The sequence below is a fragment of the Podarcis pityusensis genome (assembly GCF_964106645.2).
Source record: "Podarcis pityusensis genome assembly, chromosome: 13".
Lineage (NCBI taxonomy): Eukaryota > Metazoa > Chordata > Lepidosauria > Squamata > Lacertidae > Podarcis > Podarcis pityusensis.
Window position 1 is genome coordinate 19,764,326 of NC_138038.1, and position 23,037 is coordinate 19,787,362.

Genomic DNA, 23,037 nt, shown 5'->3' on the forward strand with positions numbered 1-23,037 from the left:
GTCGGCAAGGTGATGTCTCTGCTTTTTAAGATGCTGTCTAGGTTTGTCATTGCTTTTCTCCCAAGAAGCAGACGTCTTTTAATTTCGTGACTGCTGTCACCATCTGCAGTGATCATGGAGCCCAAGAAAGTAAAATCTCTCACTGCCTCCATTTCTTTCCCTTCTATTTGCCAGGAGGTGATGGGCCCAGTGGCCATGATCTTCGTTTTTTTGATGTTGAGCTTCAGACCATAGAACTATTTCACTGCTATTAGGGATGAGCAAGTCTGTCATTTCCCCAGTCTTCAGCTCTCCACATATCCACATCAATTTGTAAATAGGGTTGGTGTTTTTCAGTCCTCATGAAAACTAGTCCATTCTTTAGTATGTGTACTGCTGCTACAACTTCTAGATTTCAAAAAGAAGTTATAGAACAAGAAGTGAAGAAAGCATACAGTATTTTGCTAGAATGGGAAACAAAAGACGAGGAGGTCAAATCGTTCGTGATCAAATGGGCACGAGAAATAGAACATAACAATTTGAGGACTAGGAAAAATTGTGGAAAGTAAGTTTGAAATTTACAGATTGTTCTCTTTTGAAAGAAAATTATATGAAAATGATGTATAGAGGGTTGTTGTTTTTCAGTCCTCATGAAAATTGGTCCATTCTTTAGTATGCGTACAATTTTTTGTATGCAATTTCCCCTAAAAGCACACATTTTTGAGGCAATGTTCCTTTAATGTCATGCAGTTTTCGATGTTGTTTTCACCATTATATGCATTTATATGCATGCAGCGGCGTAGCGTGGGTAGTCAGCACCCGGGGCAAGGCAAGTAATTTGCGCCCCCTAACCCGGGGCAAGGCAAGTAATTTGCGCCCCCTAACCCCTAACCATGGTCATTAATACTGACGGCTCTACTCTGGGGCAAATTTCGTAGTGACTACTGCCCTCCGTGGTGTTGTTTTTGCAATTAAAGGACCCCTGCCTCAAATAAAGCATGGGGATTGGGCACTGGGATTTGCCAAGGGAGCTGGGAATTGCAGTTCAGTGGCGGGTCAGGGGGAGAGGGTCCCTTCCGCGTCTGGGTGCCGTGGGCCCCTTTGCGCCAAGACGCGCGTCTTTGGGCGTTGCGGCGCAGCCTTCTCGGTCTCCCTCCCCGGCCCGGCTAGCCCTGACGCGGCTTCTTTCTGGCGCGGGGAGGGGGCGCCTCTGGGGCCAGTGGGTTGGCCAGCCTCCGGCGCGGGTGGGCGGGCCCCGTCGGGGCGGGTGGGCGGCGTGGCGCTTGGTGCCGAAGCCTCCGCCCGCAGCACCCCATCGGGAGACCTGGCCGGAAGGAGCCTCGAGCCGGCTGTCGGACGCGGCTGAAGCAGCCAGGGCGGCATGGCAGGCGGCGGCGGCTCCCCGGCAACTCCATGCGGCCAGCCCTGCGCGCTGGCCGAGCCCCGCAGGCGAACGCTGCCCGTCGGTGAGGAGGGGCTGCCTGGCGCGCCTTCCGCAGCGAGCGCTGAGAGCCGCTGCCATGGGGCTCTGGGCGATTCCGGAGGCAGCGAGCGCGCCCCCCCAGAAGTTGCGCCCGGTGCGGCCGGCACCCCTGGCACCCCCCACGCTACGCCACTGTATGCATGCTCTGGAGGGTAGGACTCGAACCCATGGCTTCAAGTTACAGGAAACGAGATTCAGACTAAACATCGGGGGGGGGGGGAACTGTCTGACAGCAAGAGCTGTTCGACAATTACTTGACTGGAGAACAGCAATGCAAAATTCAGGGACATGAGGATTTGGAAGGATAGTTGTGTTTTGGTTCGTGTCTTGTTCCAGAAACTGCAAATCAGGCAGGTCTGCCTTACGATGTGAACCAGATGGAATTTCTCCCCTATCCTGCCTGCTGTGGAGGGACAGTCCTGAGTTTGGGACAGTGTTGTTTTAAGGGCAAAGCTTGTCCTCCAACCCTGACACCGGCTGACTGACAGTAGGGGCAAAAGGGGAGTGCTCCCCTTCCCACGCAACCCACCTGCCACCGATGACTGACACCTGACTGACTTCTGATATCTGACAGTTTTCATAATTATATTTATTTTTGACATAATTGACTAGCTGACATGCACTGACATTTAGTACAACAACATTTCGGGAATTTGCCTGCGAGCAGGTACATAATACTACAGTGGTACCTCGGCTTACATAAGCTTCAGGTTACATACGCTTCAGGTTACAGACTCTGCTAACCTGGAAATAGCAGTTGTTTATTTTTGTAAACTGCTCTAAAGGTGTAGGGTTTTTTTAACGATCAATTAGTATATAAATCTTTTGAAATAAAATACTAAAAATCTGTGGCAGAAGTGGGGGGTACTTGGTGCTCCAGGTGTTGCAGAAGGACAATTTCCATCAGCACTGGCAAGCATGGCCAATGGTCAAGGATGATGGGAATTGTAGTTCAGCAGCATCCAGAAGGTCAAAGGTTTCTTACACCTAATCTATGGAGCAGCTTTTGTATTGTTTTGCACAAATGCAAAATTTGGGTTTAAAATGCCTGAATTCGAATTATGGCCCCATTCCAATGTTGCTTTCAAAGTGAAGTGAAGCCTTAATCTGATGACTGGTATGCAGAAGAATTCAGCACCCAGCAATGTTTGTTAACTGATGTGCAAGGGCCAAACCGTGCCCTCTAAATATTTGCACAAAATAAATAACGTAGCGTCCGATAGATGACATGCGACGGTCGTTAGTATTTGGAAATGAACATTGCATGCAATTTCATCTCGGGTTCCTGTCGGGTTCCTGTTACCTCTCTAAAGCATTTGATTGTTGGGGTGAATGTCATACATTCAAAATGCAAATGCAGCTTCTAAATTTGGAAATGTCATATCGCAAAGCTGAGTGGCAGCACCTGAAGATTTCAGGCAAAGCCTAAATGCTTGAAACCACAGGAGGGGAAACTGCTCTTGTACTTGGGTCCTGTTTGTGGGTTTCTAACAAGCATCTGGTTGGCCACTGTGGGAACAGAATGCTGGATTAGATGATCTACCAAATAATAATAATAATAATAATAATAATAATAATAATGCTATTGTTTGTTCCCTGCCCATCTGACCGGGTTGCCTCAGCCACATAATAAAAGGTCAAACATTAAAAACTTCCCTAAACAGGGCTGCCTTCAGATGTCTTCTAAAAGTTATATAGTTCTTTATCTCCTTGACATATGACGGGAGAGAGTTCCACAGGGAGGGTGCCACTACTGAGAAGGCCCTCCGCCTGGTTCCCTGTAACCTCGCTTCTCGCAGTGAGGGAACCACCAGAAGGCCCTCGGAGCTGGACCTCAGTGTCCAGGCAGGACAACGGGGGTGGAGACGCTTCTTCAGGTATACTGGGCCAAGGCCATTTAGGGCTTTAAAGGTCAGTACCAACACTTTGAATTGTGCTCGGAAATGTACAGTGGTACCTCAGGTTAAGAACTTAATTCCTTCTGGAGGTCCGTTCTTAACCTGAAACTGTTCTTAACCTGTGATATCACTTTAGCTAATGGGGCCTACCACTGCCGCCACACCGCCGGAGCACGATTTCTGTTCTCATCCTGAAGCAAAGTTCCTAACCCAAGGTACTATTTCTGGGTTAGCGGAGTCTGTAACCTGAAGTGTCTGTAACCTGAGGTACCACTGTACTGGGAGCCAATGTAGGTTCTAATCTTTCACCAGCCCCCAGATGTTTTGGACTACCAGCAGATATTTAGTCCGAAACATCTTTACGGCACCAGTTTGGCAAAGGCTGATCTACAGAATCTGGGTCACAGTGTGGCACAATCAGAGGTTTGGGTGCACTGACAAACAATACCTGCGGAGAATCTGGGTTCAGGTGACTCATGCAAGTAAGCCAAGCCGCATACTTCAGAGGAAAGCAAGCCCTTCCCTTCGCTGAGCATCACCTGTCTTAGGCTGAGGGCTGAAACACCTTATCGGTGCATCGCTTGGTTATAAACACGTCTCCTGTGTCTTTAAAATATGCCAGTTCCGCTTTGAAAGCTTTGGAAGCCGTTGAGTGTGTTGCTGGAGGGCGACGGCGAAGGCCTTTGATTCGGCAGACTGGAGCCAAGGCAGGTAATACTCCGTGGGTGTATTCCTTAAAACTGCACAAGAGGCAGCAGTCCTGCCCTGCAACGGCCTCTGGAAATTCTGGGCGGCTGCCAGAGTTAAGTACGAGGAAGGCATTGGCTGCATGAGTGGCGTTTGCACAACAGCCTCTCTCGGCTCGGGGCATTTGCCCAACTTAGAGAAACTCTTCCCAATTGCCTCCCTATTGGAGGCACGGCAGCTGCATTCAGGAACACACGAACACTGGCCTTTTTGTCTCTTTGCTTATGTGGGCTCCCGACTTGTCGCAAAGCTAAATGAGTTATGATCCCCCCCCCCCTTAAGCTGAAGAGGGGTTAAAGCAAAGGTGGGAGACCTCAGTGTGTGGGGGGAGGGCTGTCGAATTCAGCCCATGAGGCCTCCCTTCAGGCCACGCCTCCTCCCAGGCCACGCCTCTTCCCAGACTGTTCTGCCTCCACTTCAAATGCTTTTGCCTGACTTGGAACTCTGATACAGTGGTACCTCGGGTTAAGAACTTAATTCATTTCAGAGGTCCGTTCTTAACCTGAAACTGTTCTTAACCTGAAGCACCACTTTAGCTAATGGGGCCTCCCACCGCCACCACGCGATTTCTGTTCTCATCCTGAAGCAAAGTTCTTAACCCGAGGTACTATTTCTGGGTTAGCGGAATCTGTAACCTGAAGCGTCTGTAAGCCGAGGTACCACTGTAGTGCCTCTTTGTTTGCCTGGATTGTAGGGTGAAGGTGTGTGTGCAAATGTGTAGAAAATTCTCTTTTGCATGGTGACAGGAGCAAGAGCAATACAGTGGTACCTTAGTTCTCAAACGCCTTGGTACTCAAACAACTTGGAACCCAAACACTGCAAACCCGGAAGTAAGTGTTCCGGTTTGCAAATTTTTTTCGGAAGCCGAATGTGCTCCGTTTTGAGTGTTACACTTCCCATTTGAGTGCCACACTTCCGTTTTGAGTGTTACGCTGAGGTCTGTCTGTTTTTGCTATTTATTTTGCGTTTTTGTTTTTGCGGCTCTTTTTTCCATTTTTGTGACTGTGTAGAACCCAGTTCAGCTACAGATTGATTGATTGTGTGACTGCAGTACATTGTTTACTCCTTTCATCTTATGGCTCAGTGGTCTCGTTAGATAGTAAAATTCATGTTCAATTGTTGTCTTAAGGGTTGTTTTCAAAAGTCTGGAACGGGTTAGTCCATTTTGCATTACTTTCTATGGGAAAGTGTGCACCTTGGTTTTGGAACGCTTTGGTTTTGGAACGGACTTCCGGAACAGATTAAGTTTGAGAACCAAGGTGCCACTGTAATCTACAATGAGTGAGTTGGAGTCAACTCTTTATTAGCAAAACACGATCTGCGCAGAAGTGTCTGGCCTAATGAGCACAGCAGGTCATCTCTGGTAGGTCTGACCCCCAATATATAAGCAGTTGCTGAAACTGAAGATCTCTACCTCCGAACATGTTAAGTTGTGGGTGAACATATCAGACGACACAGCGATTCTTCAAACAGCTCTTGTTTATTCACAGGCCAGAACAGAACTGAGCTGAAGGGTTCAACCAGCCTGCTTATATAGAGCTCCAGTACAACGCAACTGTAGCAACTTTCTGTAACTATCCAATCACTGAACGTCACTTTCAATCCCTTATTTGCATATGTGGACCTGAGTGAAAACTATCTCCAGTATCCCCCTGCTGGCCCAGGGTGAGAACTTCAGTACATAACAGCACAGCTGCCTAAGTCCCCTCTTCTCCAGTGTTTTTTTCCAAGCTTTCTGAGATTGTGCCTGCCAGGCACACCGAGTTGGGCCCAACATTGGGGGAGCCATCGCACGTGCACATAACATAACATGCACAATGCCCCTTTCTCAGTCCAGCCAGGCCTGTTGGGACGTGTGGGCAAACCTTTGAGGTTCGCCATCACACCAGGGAACATGGAGGGTGAAAATCACCCACCACACCTCCTGCCCCCATCTGGCGGGTCAGCGCTCACCTGGGACAGTGGGAGATGTGGACCACTCAATATTGGGGGGGGGGCTCAGCCCCCTGCCTACCTAGAAACTTTGAGGGGGCTGAAACCTCTCCCACCCCCTATAGCTGGTCCCCTGGCACCTGCATGAAGCTAACTTCTCCTCGGCCCTCTTCCTGCTTCTTCTGGTTTTGGGAGATCAGGCAGAAGGGGGAGACATGCGCGCTTCTTCACCAGCGGGACTCATCTCTGCCTCTTGGCCTCCCTCCTCACCTGCCTCAACTTCTGCCTCTGATTCTGGACTGCTCTCTACCACAGACTCCTCCTGCTCACTAAGCCCTGTTACCTCTCCTGCTTCTGACACCTCCTCTTCCCAGTCTTTTCCATCTTCTCCCTCATCATCATCATCCCACCACCATTCCCCTGGGCTCTGAGCCTTTTTCCCTTGGGGGTTCCCCAGCTGGTGTCTCCCACCATTTCTCTCTGCGTCCAACCAATCAATAACACCAGGGATGCCAACTTGAATAAAATATTGGGGGCCGGGAGGATGCCAGGTTAGCTCTGTCCTGCATAATCAATCACATGTCGTTGTGCATGAACACCATTTGAACGGCAATGCCCAGTAACTTTGTGGGGTAACCCTAGGAGTTGACTCCTATGCATGACACCTGGCTGGAATGTCACCTACAGTTCAGGGGTAAGAGTGCTATTGCTCCATGTTACAGAGAAGAAGAGTCCTCTATTTGAAGAGCGGTCCAGTCCCAGGGTGCTTTAAGGATAAAGAGCCCTATGCAAGGAAAGCAGGAGGGGTCCAAAAGTTAGCCATCTACCATTGGTACCTGAATACAGTGGTACCTTGGGTTACAGACGCTTCAGGTTACAGACTCCGCTAACCCAGAAATAGTACCTTGGGTTAAGAACTTTGCTTCAGGATGAGAACAGAAATTGTGCGGTGGCGGCAGCGGGAGGCCCCATTAGCTAAAGTGGTACCTCAGGTTAAGAACAGTTTCAGGTTAAGAATGGATCTCCAGAACGAATCAAGTTTTTAACCCAAGGTACCACTGTAATAGTCTTAGCAGGCTCACTGATCACCTGCTCACAGTCTTCCCCACTAGGATGAGATGGATTTTGTTTATAATTAACATAGCAGTTATCATACCCTCCAACATTTCTCCAATGAAAATAGGGCATCGTATTCCATAATAATAACCATGTTCCTATTTCCATCCCAGCCATCTGACTGGGTTGCCCCAGCCACTCTGGACAGTCTCCAACACGCATAAAAACATAATAAAACATTAATTTTTTTTAAAAAAAACTTCCCTATACAGGGCTGCCTTCAGATGGCTCGGGGGTCGGATCACTCCATACCCTCCAATAATTCTCCAATGAAAACAGTGACTTCCTACCATACCCTCCAAATTTCTCTGATGGAAATAGGGACGTCCTAAGGAAAAGCAAATTAAAGACAATGGATCCCAAACCCTCTAACATCTCTCTGATGAAAATAGGGACATCCTAAGCGACGCGGGTGGCGCTGTGGGTTAAACCACAGAGCCTAGGACTTGCCGATCAGAAGGTCGGCGGTTCAAATCCCCACGACAGGGTGAGCTCCCGTTGCTCGGTCCCTGCTCCTGCCAACCTAGCAGTTCGAAAGCACAAAGTGCAAGTAGATAAATAGGTACCGCTCTGGCGGGAAGGTAAACGGTGTTTCCGTGCGCTGCTCTGGTTCGCCAGAAGCAGCTTAGTCATGCTGGCCACATGACCCGGAAGCGAGATGAGCGCCGCAAGCCCAGAGTCGGTCACGACTAGACCTAATGGTCAGGGGTCCCTTTACCTTTACCTTTAAGGAAAAGCAGGAAATTCCAGGTTCAAATCATAAACCAGGATGGCTTCTGTAAATCTGGGACTGTCCCTGGGAAATAGGGACACTTGGAGGGTCTGTTCCAAGTTGCCTCCCACCCCATTGAGAGTGCTGTGCCAGAGGGAGGGCCCAGATCTTGCAAGCAGCACTGATCTGAGTTTAATGGATTTTTACATTTGGGAATAGAAAGGGACACCGCCCGCCAACCCACTGCCGCCTCCAGAAAATACATATTGGCTTAATTTCCTGTGGCGGGTGTGAGCGGCAGAACTTCCGCTTTGCCCATGCAGAGTGTGGCTTGGCTCGCTAGCGCGAGTCATCTATTTGCTCAGCCAGACCTTCCTCTGGCCCACCGCAATCTGAGCTGCACACGAGTCGCTCGTGAGTCTGCGGACAGTCTGCCTCATGATGGGGCAGTGAACCAGCAGGCCTTGGGGCCGCCTCCCAGTCTGCGAGCCATCCACCCCCCCCCCGGGGGGAGAGAGAAGAGATGCACTGTGGCCTGCAGTTATACAGGAGGCCTCACAAACAAGGCAGCCCTCCCCGTCTGACTCGTTTTGTAACCAGGTAAGCGTTTCCTGTGTACCTCATTCTTCTGAGAACCTTCCGTGCCTCTTGCCAAGCGGTGAGCCACCTCTTAGTTCCTTACCAGAAACTCATTTGTATAAAGAGGTGGCAAACAACTTCTCAGGCAGCCGCAGTGCAAAGACGTTCTCCCAAGAGGCTGGGTGATGAAGATCTTAGCAACGAAGGAAGGCTCTGTGTTAACTTGCAGCAGGCTGAAATCTCCTGAAGTTTCCAAATCTTGCCCAGACCATCCCAATCTATCTTACACCCGTGCACTGGTACCTCGGGTTAAGAACTTAATTCATTCTGGAGGTCCCTTCTTAACCTGAAACTGTTCTTAACCTGAGGTACCACTTTAGCTAATGGGGCCTCCCGCTGCCGCCGTGCGATTTCTGTTCTCATCCCGACGCAAAGTTCTTAACCTGAGGTACTATTTCCATAGCTATCAACCTTCCCTTTTTTTGAGGGAAATTCCCTTATTCCAGTGCCGCTTCCTGCTGCTATCCTGAATTGTTAGATATCCCATAGACTGTCCCCGGGACAGGTGAGGCTGCTGATCCCTTATTTTCAAATCTGAAAGTTGACAGCTATGTATTTCTGGGTTAGCGGAGTCTGTAACCTGAAGCGTCTGTAATCCGAGGTACCACTGTATATAGGTCCTGAAAATGCTTTTGCTTTTGCCAGAGCTAACATTATTCAGCGCAGCTTCCAGCGCACTACGGATAGAAGCAGTGGTCCGTTCCCTTCAGGATTGCTCCTCAAAGTCTCCCCACCTCCATTATTCCACATTCCCAAAACCTCTCCTTCTCCTATTGTGTACTGCATGCCTGTCAACTGTCCCGATTTGAGTGAGACATCCCGGAATGACAGAAGCCAACCCGGCTTCTGATTGGATGACAGGATGTCCCATTTTGGCGTCCATGAGAGTGTGGCCCCAAAAGATGCCCATTTGGAGGGGGCGCGCGTCCTCTTGCACAAGTCATGTGACACACATCCTAATTTTCGCCCACAGGATGTTGGAGGCTATGGTAGTGTCATCATTAGTTCTGTACCACAGCCTTATCCCCCACCGGTCTCCAATCCAAGAGGGTCTATCCTAATAAAACCTGCACCATACATTGAAAACATGTTTTTTCCACTTCTCATCTGTTTCATTTAATGCTTTAATTTATTTATTTATTTATTGCTGCCTTTTAAGCACACTTCCCTTAAATTATTGAGGAGTATGGATGGATGAATTTTTGGTTATCTCTGTTATTTTTCCAACCTTAAATTCGGTTCTTTGTATTTCTCCAGCAATTTGTATGCTGTTGTTGTTTTTTAAAAAATCCTTATTAAAATTCTTAAGCATTTCAGTGCAAATTTCTACTAATGAGCACGTTTTTGTATCACGTTTTGATAAATAATAAATAAATTTGTGCAAGCAGCTTTCTCTAATATACTGCATTTTTGTACGTTATTGCCATGAATATACACATTTATACACATACTTTGTCCTAATATCCTCATTTGCTCACATAATGCTTAGCTGGAGTACCGCATTGCAATATTTGGGGAAAGTGTGGCTTTTGAATAGGGTTGCCATATGCCTGGAATTTCCTGGACATAGCCGGAATGTGGCAACCCTACTGTTAAAGCATGGCAACATTTCAGTTCCCAATATTGTTTCAGAAAGTGCAAATGTATAAGTTTGCCTTTAAACGAGAACTGGATTGAATTTATCCTCCATCCCTACTGTGGACTAAGAGCTGGTTATTCATGCCGCTAAAAAATGGAGGATAGACTATGTCTGGACTTCATTGAGTATTCCTCCTGATTTGCATGCAGATTACACCTTCCTGCTAATCATTTGTTCAGCCCTGTCACTTTCCTAACTGCAAAAAGGCTGCGGTTGTTGTTTTAAAGTGGATTTGTTGTACTAGGGCAACAGAGCTCATTAATCCACTTTAATTGCACAAACCTAAATTTCCGGAGCGGACTTGAATCCCTTTCACAAGATAGTTACAGACTGGATCCACTCCTTCTCCAAATGACAGAGCAGTGTGATCCCCTGCTGTTCCAGAGAACCAGTTTAAGACGGTTAAACGTCCTAAAACAGCACACCATGCATGGAAACATGTGAAAGTGAAGAGGCAGAATAATTAAAATTGCCCTAAAATGATAGCAGATCCCAAAAAAAATCCAGACTTACACAGATAGCAATGCTTTTGAGCACTGTTTAAAAACCTGCAAGCGAGCAACAAATTTGAGCTAGGGCACCAAATAAGCTGTGGGAAAAGGTTACTGAGACAGCACCATTTTAAAAAGAAACGCTTCTGGTCTTTTTTGGGAACGTCCTTTTAAAGCATTTTCTCCATTCCAAAAGCCTTAAGCTGCTTTGGATGTCCACCACATATGGCAGAATGTACCTGCTGTTTATTGACATTTCCAACAAATACCCGATTCTGATTTATACATCTTTGCTAACTTACTCAGTGTCAGATACAGTGGTACCTCAGGTTAAGAACTTAATTCATTCAGGAGGTTCGTTCTTAACCTGAAACCATTCTTAACCTGAGGTACCACTTTAGCTAATGGGGCCTCCCACTGCTGCTGCCGCCGCACAATTTCTGTTCTCATCCTGAAGCAAGGTTCTTAACCCAAGGTACTATTTCTGGGTTAGCGGAGTCTGTAACCTGAAGTGTCTGTAACCCAAGGTACCACTGTGCCATCTCTAAATCCTTTTCATACAGTTTTCTGTAAACTTCAGACCAGATCCCCACAATTTCCCCCGGAAACTCAATTCTATATTGTGTCCTACATTCCTTGCCCAATGGATCATAGTGGTTTTTGCCAAGTTATCTTTTGTTTCCCATGGAAGAGGAGAGTGCTCTTGTGCTCTGGTCTGGCTTATGAGTTTCCAACAGGTGACCACTGTGACCAGATGGGACATTGATTTGATTCAGCAGGTTCTTCTTGTGCTAGATCCTGCAAGTAGAAAACTAGCACATCAGGCTTCCCAATATTTTATGAGAAGGAGCTTTCGACATAGGAGAACCATCTGAGCATGCAGTGGTCTAAACCACTGAGCCTCTTGGGCTTGCCGATCAAAAGGTTGGCGGTTCGAATCCCCGCAACGGAGTGAGCTCCCGTTGCTCTGTCCCAGCTCCTGCCAACCTAACAGTTCAAAAGTACACCAGTGCAAGTAGATAAATAGGTACCACTGTGGTGGGAAGGTAAGCAGCATTTCCGTGTGCTCTGGTTTCCCTCACGGTGCTCTGTTGAGCCAGAAACAGTTTAGTTATGCTGGCCACATGACCCGGAAAGCTGTCTGCGGACAAACACCGTCTCCCTCGGCCTGAAAGCGAGAAGAGCGCCACAACCTGATAGTTGCCTTTGACTGGACTTAACCGTCCAGATTTCCTTTTATCCTTTTTTTCACCCTGACGTGCCCAGTGCTTTTTTTCTGGGGGTACTCAAGGATACACAGTACAGGCACCATTTTCTCTCTCCAAAAGTTAAAAGTGTGGCACTTACCCTAACAACTTTGTTGTGAGTACAGTGGTACCTCGGGTTACATATGCTTCAGGTTACAGACTCCGCTAACCCAGAAATAATGCTTCAGGTTAAGAACTTTGCTTCAGGATGAGAACAGGAATCGCGCTCCGGCGGCGCGGCGGCAGCAGGAGGCCCCATTAGCTAAAGTGGTGCTTCAGGTTAAGAACAGTTTCAGGTTAAGAACGGACCTCCAGAACAAATTAAGTTCTTAACCCGAGGTACCACTGTACAGGCACCTTTAAGAAGAAGAAGAAGAAGAAGAAGAAGAAGAAGAAGAAGAAGAAGAAGAAGAAGAAGAAGAAGAAGAAGAAGAAGAAGAAGCAGCAGCAGCAGCAGCAGCAGCAGCAGCAGCAGCAGCAGCAGCACTGAATAGGACAGTATGAGGAGTCTTACTTCTGGGGGAGGGATGATATTATTTTCGCACTCTGAACAGCACCGAGCACAGGGTTGCCATAAAAACAGGCATTGCACCACAGGTGGCGTGACTTTCAAGCTTTCACTCATACACCCACTTACCTGAGAATAAGCCTCATGGAACCCAGTGGGGTTTATTTCTGTGTAGGATTCCTCCCCCCCCCCCCCCATGGACGTTGCTCTAGGAATCTCTTGCTCATCCTCGTAATCAATTTGCTTGCAAATGTGTAAGTGCTTAATTAGCCGGTGCTCTGCGAGGAAAAGAGGAGGAGTAGAGCCCTGTAACGATCCCCCGGTTTAATTGTTATTAATTATTGAACTCACACTTCTTCGCTTTGCATGGCACTATGGAAAAGATTATAAAGATCTTGCCCCTAAGGCTTTTGGATCTAAATGAGAATCGTAAAGAAAAGAGAGAGAAACACATTGCGAAGCAAAACAAGCTGGGGGGGAGGAGGGAAGAAAAGCAGGAGATGTCCTAATCCACAAACAAAGCCTGACTCATACTGTGGGAGGTGCTTACATTTTCTTTAAGGCAGAGACTCAGTGAGGAGGTGGCAATGGGGCAAGGTTTGGAGTGTGTGTGTGTGTGTGTGTGTTGTTGACTTCTTGCACCCACAGCCAATTTTCTGGCGCTTACTTATCCCTTCCAAAATACTTCCCTTTGGAATTCTTAGTGGACAGGTTTCGTTCACACCCACGGCCAATTATTACGACTCATCAGATTTGGGGATCTGATTTTTTTTACCCCCCACCTCCAGGGGCAAAAGTGATATTTTGCATAAATCTGAAATCCGGCGGCGTTTCAAAAATTCAAAATGTTTCAGTGTTAATCTCCTCCCCCAATTGTTTTGAAAAATAGGGCTTTGAGGCACTTTAAAGGCAATAAAATTAAGCACCAGCTTGGTCCATGCAGTGTTTTAGGATGCTTGCTCTTTTATAATCCCAAATCCAACACTATCTGGAACTGGGAATGTTGGTTGTGGGTTCAGGGTTCGTGGTTGGTAGGTAATGGAAGAATTTTGAAGGGTGCTGTGGGAGTGGCTGTTGCTGCTGCTATGTCCCAACAGCTGTTGCTGTCTGCATTTGGATTACAACTCTATTAAAGGTAAAGGTAAAGGTACCCCTGACCAACAGGTCCAGTCGTGACCGACTCTGGGGTTGCGCGCTCATCTCGCTCAAGAGGCCGGGAGCCGGCGCTTGTCCGAAGACAGCTTCCGGGTCACGTGGCCAGCGTGACTAAGCCGCAGCTGGCGAGCCAGCACCAGCGCAGCACACAGAAATGCCGTTTACCTTCCCGCTGGAGAGCGGTCCCTATTTATCTACTCACACTTTTGAGGTGCTTTCGAACTGCTAGGTGGGCAGGAGCAGGGACCGAGCAACGGGAGCTCACCCCATTGCGGGGATTTGAACCACCGACCTTTCGATCAGCAAGTCCTAGGCTCTGTGGTTTAACCCACAGCACCACCCGCGTCCCCTCTATTACGCTGGTGTAAACCCTGGTGCAGCAGAAGCCCAGAATAGCAGCAAATAAAATCCGCTCATACGTCAGCGACTGATAAGACTTGTCAACAAGTTCTTCCAAAGTCTTCCTAAATTATAAAGCTCCAAAATACAGGCCAAAAGAGAGCAGGTCTGGGAGAAGCGAGCCATACAATGGGCACCACCAGTGAAAAGGTCCTGCTCTGTGTAGGTCCTGCCCTGTCATTTGATAGGGTGCTCACTTGCCCTCCTTGTTGACATGGAATGTTCTCTATTGGAGTCTCCAGGTCTAGTATACAGGCCATCAGAAGGGAGAGCAGGGACCTTGAAGTTCCCAACAGCTGTTAATCAAAAAAAACAAGCAGACAGGTCACCTTTGTCACAGGTGTGTCACGCCTATGTCCTGGCCAGGCCTGCACCCAATCTTGTTTTTGTACAATCTTGTTTGTCCTCAGTAACCAAAATTATATTATCAACATATACAAGCAGAAAAGTTGTTTTCCTTCATTTGCAAGGAATCGTACGTACAAAACAAAGTGGCACTTATAAAGAAAAGTTCCAGGGTGGCAACAGAAAGCAAACCAAAAATCCTTTTGCAGTTCATCAAAACTATCCAGCAATATCAAGTTATAGGAAAACTGGTGCTATTACAGTAATCCTTCTAGTTGGTTAATTGGTTTGGCAACTTCCATGCTCATGACATGTGTTGCTAATTATTTCGCCAAAGAGTGAAATGATACCTCATCAGAGGCAGCTACAATTGCAAATGGCAACAAAATATCTGAGAAAGGAAGAGGAGCAGGTTTGCTCAAGTGTGTTGCAGGTAGAAATACTGTTTGCAATGAAGTGAGAGCAGGAGTTTAACTTTCTCGAATTAACAAATAAGAAAGTTTTGATAATTTAAATGCTAGGTTAAAACTGATTGCTTCATTGAGAAGGGGGTTGTAAGAAAAACACTGGGGCCTAATAGTAGAGTTCCTGGTATCTGGTGGGCAATCTTATCCTTTTTTTTCCACACTGTGGCTGCAGACCAAATCACCTGTCAAGAGAGTTATTAGATTCAGTTGAGGGTCAGATGCCTTGTCAATCCCAGCAGGTATATAAGAGGCCTTCGCCCTGGCCAGGCCACAGCACGAAGCTCTTGGAAGCCTGTCTCCCACATGCCTCCATCAGCTGCCGTGATTGTTCCCCCACTATTCCTTCTTATCTGCACCCTTAACTCCGTATTTTGAGGTCAGGGTGATGCGATTCTTCTCCTTTGTGGGGGAGATGCATAAGTGGCGGTTCTGGTGACAAACACAGCAAGCCCCAGTAGTATTTGCAAAGCTATAATGGCATAGCTGAAAATCTGGCCCATCGTGAGCTTTCACAGAGGAGAAAATGACCGTAAAATCCTCCACTTCCTGTCTATTCATTCCTATAACCAGATGGCATGGTGTCTCTCTATGCCTATAAGATGACTAAATGTGATTGTTCATTGCTGAATGTGATATTGGTGTTCATTGCTGCTGCCACAACTATAATTTTTATATAGCATTTTTCAATTTTATACACCCCTGTCAAATTCCAAATCTGCCCCCAAGAGCAATCACAGTACGTTGTTATGCCCATTTCATAGAAAGAGGTTGTTGCCAACTTAAGCTCTGTGCATGCTATAACCTGAAAGAACATTGAAAGCACATTCCCCTGCCTCAAAGAATTATGGACACTGTAGTTTGCTAAGAGTCAATAGGAACTGGAACTGTTGGAGGTGAAAACTACAGTGCCCCAAAAGATCAGACTTTGGGGGACAATGAAAATGATGGGAAGAGGCTTGCTTTGATGCAACAGACCCTAAGCCTCCAAATCCAAGCGAACGCTCTTTAAATAGGCAACACTGTCTAATCTCCCTGCGAATGAATCTGGAGGAACGCACAACAAACAGGTTGACTGGAAGTGCCGCAGATTGCATTGCAGAACTCAGTGCTGGAACCACCGAGGACGCAATGCAGCAGGCGATATGTTGAGAAAGCAAAACTTCCCAGAGGCCCAGCTGCGGGGAAAGATTAAAGAGAGCAATAGCAAAGCTTGCAGGAGAAAGTCATCTATGGGGACTGGAGCGGAACCATTCCAAGTAAGAGATTTTAACAGAACTGCACAGGTTATGAAAGGAGATTTTGACTAAACATCAGGAATGACTTTCTGACAGTCAGAGCTGTTTGACCGTGGAGCGGACTCCCTCAGTAGGTGGTGAACTCTCCTTTATTGGAAGCCTTTAAGCAGAGCTTGGATGGCCATCTGTCATGGATGCTATAGCTGAGATTCCTGCATTGCAGGGGGTTGGACTAGATGACCCCCAGGGTCCCTTCCAACTCTACTAGAAACAATCTTGTTTGGAGGGCAGGGAGAGAGAGAGAGAGAGAGAGAGAGAGAGAGAGAGAGAGGTTGAGTGTTAGCAGCTTGACTTATCAGACTGGAAGTGGAATCAAAAAGAGGGAGTTATCAGAAGAGTTTAACCTCTGCTTAAAAGCTTCCATCTACTGACAGCTGGAAGTGAAATTACAAGGAACCAGGCAGAGGGCCTTCTTGGTAGTGACACCTGCCCTGTGGAATGCTCTCCCTTCAGATGTCAAGGAGATAAAGCACTACACAACTTTCAGAAGACATCTGAAGGGAGCCCTGTTTCAGGAGGTTTTTAATGCTTGATTTTTTTATTATGTATTTTGATATGCTGTAAGCTGCCCAGAGTGGCTGGGGAAACCCAGCCAGATGGGCAGGGCATAATAATGATGATGATGATGTTTACAAATGCACACAGCATGAAGCTACGAGGCTTTCCTCTTTTTACTTCTCGTTTTGGAAATCACCACACTTCCCAACAGGTTGTTTGACTTCTCCCTCTCACCAAACACAGCATCTTCATCAAGAGATGATAACATGTATACAGAGAGATGGAGACAGCAGATGAAAGTCACTTCTGAATCGGCACTATTGTATCTTCAAGCATCTTCCCTTTGGGAAAAGAACTGCTAGGATCAGAGAGCACATGGTAGCATCTTCTAGCTCAGGGACAAAATGCTAGCCAGGAGTCTTTCAGAGATAGGAGGCCCTGGCAAATGGTGAGATTATTTGGAGGCCAGGAGACATGAGGTACTCCGGAGGAAAGATGATACGCTTATATAGGAACCACAAGTAAAAAGAAAAATAGCAATGAAGAAGTTAAGAGTCCCTTATTGAAATTTCTTCCATCCTTATAACTCCTTTCCAGGGTATTGGCCATCTGTGACCAAAAAGGGCTCATGATGAATCTGATGCTGACTCCAGCTCCTTAGATGCTGAATAAAATGAAACACCCATGTCATGGATGGAGAACTTGTGGTCCTCCAGATATTAATGGACATCTGCTCCCTTAATTCCTGGCCATTGGCCATGCTGGCTGAGGCTGATGGGAGCTGGAGTCCAGCAACACTAGGAGGACCACAGCTTTCCCCATTCATGACCTGCCATGATACAGAACTTCATTGATACAGAACACCATGTGGGTCATATTCTTGATCCAGAGGTTTCAGCCTATGGACCTGCCTGATTCAGGTGAGGAAGTGGACCTCTCTGAAGAACCTGAATGCATTGAGACAGCAAGGTGCAGGTCTTTCAAGGCTCAGCTTGCACGTTGTCCAGCTAAAGAAAGGATGATCTCCATGACTGCTGGCATATGACCAGCTTGGGACCATTGGCTATTTGACATGTTATTGTCCAGTTCCTGTATTTTATTCCACATGGGATAAACAGATGCATGGTTTTCCCCCTCTGGGGGAAAGTGCTCTGCCTTTATTGATTGTTTTGTTGTTTTAACTAATCCTTTAAGGGGAATCAAATGGACCGCTGGGACAGTTATGTTAAGAATTGTGAATGCGGGTGACAGTGTGCATAGCTTCTGCTGAGCTTGAGGATGTTTCAGGCAAGACAGCTTTAGTTTTCTGCATTTCCTGGGTCTTCATGAAGATGCTCCAGTGTTTAGCTGGCAGGTCATGAATCAAAGGGAGGAGGGGAAACCCACTGAAAATCGCAAAGAGAAATCACCCAGCTGCTTATGACGGTGTGATCCTATACATGTCCGCTCAGAACCAAATTCCACGCTTGCTCCTGGGTAAGTGAGTGTAGAAGCGCAGCTTAAATTTGGCAAAATGTTTGCAGTAGCATAAAACTTGTTTTCCCTGATGAGAGGTGATGGTCTGAGCAACAGTGCCATCTGGCGAGACTTATTGAAAAAGTGCTTGCCTTACATGCCAGCCAGGATAAAATTCGGACAGAATGTCATGTACTTTTGTCTATTTTTATCCAGAGCAGCTTGTCCAGCACTCAGGCCCCTTATAGGTACCAAGATAGATAAAGGTCAATTTCCAGAGGCACTTTTCATAACTGGAAAAACCAGGTTTATAGAGTGTGCCCATCACTGCCAGCTAGTGCTTGCTAACCAACTTCTTTCAAAACACCAGAGTCAATAGCTTTCTCCTGCAGAATGCAGCACAGTTCTGAACTGTTTTCATCTGCTTTTTCTGAGAGAGGGTAGAAATCCTGCTGAGAAGTTTCTGGCGTATAGAGCCTGGCCACCTTTATTTTAATTCAGGGCTCAGCTATCCCTAAAGGTAAAGGGACCTCTGACCATTAGGTCCAGTCGTGGCCGACTCGGGTTGCGGCGCTCATCTCGCTTTATTGGCCGAGGGAGCCGGCGTACAGCTCGGACAGGTCATGTGGCCAGCATGACTAAGCCGCTTCTGCCGAACCAGAGCAGCGCACAGAAACGCCGTTTACCTTCCCGCCGGAGTGGTACCTATTTATCTACTTGCACTTTGACGTGCTTTCCAACTGCTCGGTTGGCAGGAGCTGGGACAGAGCAACAGGAGCTCACCCCGTCGCGGGGATTTGAACCGCCGACCTTCTGATCGGCAAGCCCAAGAGGCTCAGTGGTTTAGACCACAGTACCACTGCGTCCACACTTACAAATGCAAGGGACGTGGGTGGTGCTGTGGGTTAAACCACAGAGCCTAGGACTTGCCAATCAGAAGGTCGGCAGTTCGAATCCCCGCGACGGAGTGAGCTCCCGTTGCTCGGTCCCTGCTCCTGCCAACCTAGCAGTTCGAAAGCACATCAAAGTGCAAGTAGATAAATATTTACAGCCCCGGCGGGAAGGTAAACAGCTATCCCTACCCTCCACTGAAAGAGAAGGAACACAATACAGTATGTGAATATTTCCTATTAATTTGGCTGCTGGAAACGTGGGTGAACTGATACAACATTCTCTCAGCCACGCTGGGTGCGAGCAAAGTACTATCTCTCCTAGTCGTTCAGCAGGGTGCAAACAAATTGCCAGCTGCCAGTAGTAGCATTGCCAGTTCACATCTGACCCATACAAATTCACTTTCTTTGGCAATTAAGCAATTTGGATGCTGATGAAAATTAACTGCTGAAGTTCGTCAGATTAAGTGCAATGAACTTTCTGTTTGTAGACATTTATCAGCCTGGAGATAACACTTGTTTACAGATCCGATGAAAGACTCAGCTAAGGGCTTGTCAACACTTTCGTTTGGTCCGAGACTTTTAGGCATGAGTCCAAGAGGTTTTTCGTCTGAATTGTAACAAACGTCAGTCAGGTTTTCTACGGACTGATGTTTGTTCCAATTCAATGGTAAGCAGCGGGTTTTCCAGGGGAAAGCGGGCAAGGTGGAGGTAACGAAAACCATATTGGACCCGTGCTTAGAAGGCAAGGGACAAACAGAATAAAACACAGACCCAATGAAGAACTCATAAATGACGCAGGATTTCCTTCCTGCCTCCATGAGCATTTGGAGGGCAATCAACATTAATTAAAATGGGACTTCTGCTGAGGATTGTGAAATGTTCCCCAAAGTGTAGAACTAAAACAAATTTGAGTGTGTGTGTGTTCAAAAAATGATGCCAATTTCCACCTTCACATCTGAATGTAGAATTGAACTTTTCTATAGCCTACCCCATTGCCATTAGACAGTTTTGCAATATTTGCAAGACTTTGCATAGGTGTTTTTTTAAGCAGCTCCAGGAGAAATCAGACTTGGTCTATAGCCCTGAGAAAGTTCTACAGACTCTATGTGATTTCACATTCATTGTTTTTTGAGTCTCTATTGCCCCCTCCCATCCACTAAAAAATGCTGTTTGGCCCATTGGTGGTGGAAGGGGAAGGTACCTGTATAAACTAAGGAAAAGCAGAGGGAATTTCTGAGCTGAACTGTCCTCTTCCAAGTCTTCCAATCTGGAATCCATGTAATTGCAGACAAATATTTCAGCTGCCTTCTACGAAACGTTAGGTTTCCTTCTCAATCTCTGTTCTAGAGCCGTGTTTCAAATTCCATCCCTCAGGGTTCCATAAAATTGTGGAGGGTGATAAGATGATGGGCAGATTGAGTGCATCAAGGCTCATTGTGTTATAATCACCATAATAATCACACCAAACGATTATGGAGTGTTGGCAATTTCAAAACCTTGCATGAACATTAACTGAGTAATTAAACTTCACATTAAACCAGTACTCTGTGCCAAAGCTCTTGAAAGCGAAATCCTCTTGCGTTCTAAGCCAAAGAATCAAAAATTCTGGGCTAAGGGGACTCCATTTCTGCACTCAAAATATATTGCAGAATAAATAACATTCCCGGAAGTTAGCACAAAGTTTTGCTGCTTGCATGCTCAATTTGGAAACCAAAACTTCAGGTTTTGCAGACTTTTTCAGGGGTTGTTTTTTTTTTAGTAGGGAACATCTTGATAACAAAATATAAGGTATGGTTCTATGCATGATAGGACAGGTACTATCTACGATGGTCATGAAGGAGTAACATAGAGCCCTGCTAGACACAGCACCTCTGCCCCTCAGGCACTGAAGTCTCTTCCAGGAACAGCCAGCCTAGTTTCACATATGTTCATAGCCATGAGAACTAGGTGGTTGGTGGTTTTGTGTTGGTTTTTTTGTTTGTTAAATGAACACTATCAGATTCTTATAACTATAACAGATTTCAAGTTTCCCAGACGATCCCATGTGCACAGAAAAGAGCCACCCCGTATAATAATAATAATAATAATAATAATAATAATAATAATTTATATCCCACCCCCCCCAGCTGAAGCCAGGCTCAGAGCGGCTAACAACAGTAAAAATAACACAGTTTACATAAAATCACAATCAATTAATTGAAATACATTCTAAAATCAATTCAGAGTAAAATTAATGGCAACCATTGGGCTAGAGTTCTATGAGGATTACAGAAGGAGAGAGGGGGGTCAGACTGTGCCCTGGCCAAAGGCCTGGTGGAACAGCTCTGTCTTGCAGGCCCTGCGGAAAGATGTCAAGTCCCACAGGGCCCTAGTCTCTTGTGGCAGAGCGTTCCACCAGATCAGGGCCATGGCCGAAAAAGCCCTGGCTCTGGTCGAGGCCAGCCTAACCTCCCTGTGGCCCAGGATCTCCAAGATGTTTTTATTTGAAGACCGTAAGGTCCTCCGTGGGACATACCAGGAGAGGCGGTCCCGTAGGTACAAGGGTCCTAGGCCGTATAGGGCTTTAAAGGTTAAAACCAGCACCTTAAACCTGATATGGAACAAAGGGAAGCTGGTTCTGCAGGGCTGCTGCAAAACCCGGCTGCACACAGCTCTGATTGGCTGAATGTCACTAAAGCATAGGAGAGACCACGGAGAGGCAACAGGATTCTCCCTCACAGCCATCGCCGCTCTGGGCACTCATCCTCCTCCCTGAGCTCAGCAGCGGTTACACTTCCCAGGGAAATAGGGACATCAGACCAGAAGCAGGAATGGCTTTTGTAAATCTGGGATTGTCCTTGGAAAATTGGGACAATTGGAGGGTATGCCTTTTGGCTGTCCTTCAGTCCTGGCATCTTGATCTTCCCTATTGGTTGATGCCTCGATCTCAGCTGCTCAGAGAGCCAGTGTGGTGTAGTGGTTAAGAGCGGTAGACTCGTAATCTGGTGAACCGGGTTTGCTTCTCCGCTCCTCCACATGCAGCTGCTGGGTGACCTTGGGCTAGTCACACTTCTCTGAAGTCTCTCAGCCCCACTGACCTCATAGAGTGTTTGTTGTGGGGGAGGAAGGGATAGGAGAATGTTAGTGGCTTTGAGACTCTTCAGGGTAGTGATAAAGCGGGATATCAAATCCAAACTCCTCTTCTTCTTCTTCTTTTCCAGTGCGCCCATATTGCATTGCAGAGGGTTGGGCTAGATGGCTCTTGTGGTCCCTTCCAACTCTACACTTCTATGATTCTATGATTCCTCCCACAGTGGAGGTAGGACATAGCCATGAATTGGTCTAACCCTCTTTCAAAGCCAAGCTCACGACCTTTTCCCAACACAAACCTAATGTTTGGATTATCGTCATCAGACATTCCCCCATTGAATTTGGGAAATGGTCCCCTGCGTGAGTTGCCAGCTTAGCATCCTGATGCAAATTCCGCCCCTGGGTATCGCTGAGATGTCTCAACATCCTGGATGGCTGAGCCTTCCTATCTGGAGATGGAGGGAATGGCGTGTTTCGACACCACAAAGAGGTTGCACGCTCAGCAGCAGCAGCACCCGCCCACCCTGCACGTGAGGGCGCAGCCATGTGAGGCAAGCTCATCACACCCACTGCCAGTGGGCGGTCAAGGAAATAGCTTTTGATGTCGGAGCAACTGAAGCAATGCACAAAGGAAGGACCGGAGAGCGACTTTATCACAAAGAAGCTCATCCACCAGGGAAGGAGGAGGTGCTGGCTGTGTCAAAAGAGAGGCATGTGTATCTGTAGGTAGTCATTTGATCACAGTCCAGACTACATAGCCAACAGCAGCAACAACAAAGAAAATCAACAAACAATTGATACTTGGGTTATAGATGGCCATGTAAACCAGTCCAAAATGGAAAAGCAGCAAACTTAGGAAAATGCTTTCTACCATTAGTCCATTGAGCTCAGCCTACTTTACTCAGGGTTTCCCAAACTTGGATCTTTACCTGTTTTCAGGCTACAGTTCCCATCATCCCTGACCACTAGTCCTGCTAGCAAGGAATGATGGGAGTTGTAGTCCAACAACAGCTGGAGACCCTAGTTTGGGAAACTCTGCTATACATGATCTACTATGGATCTACTATGCA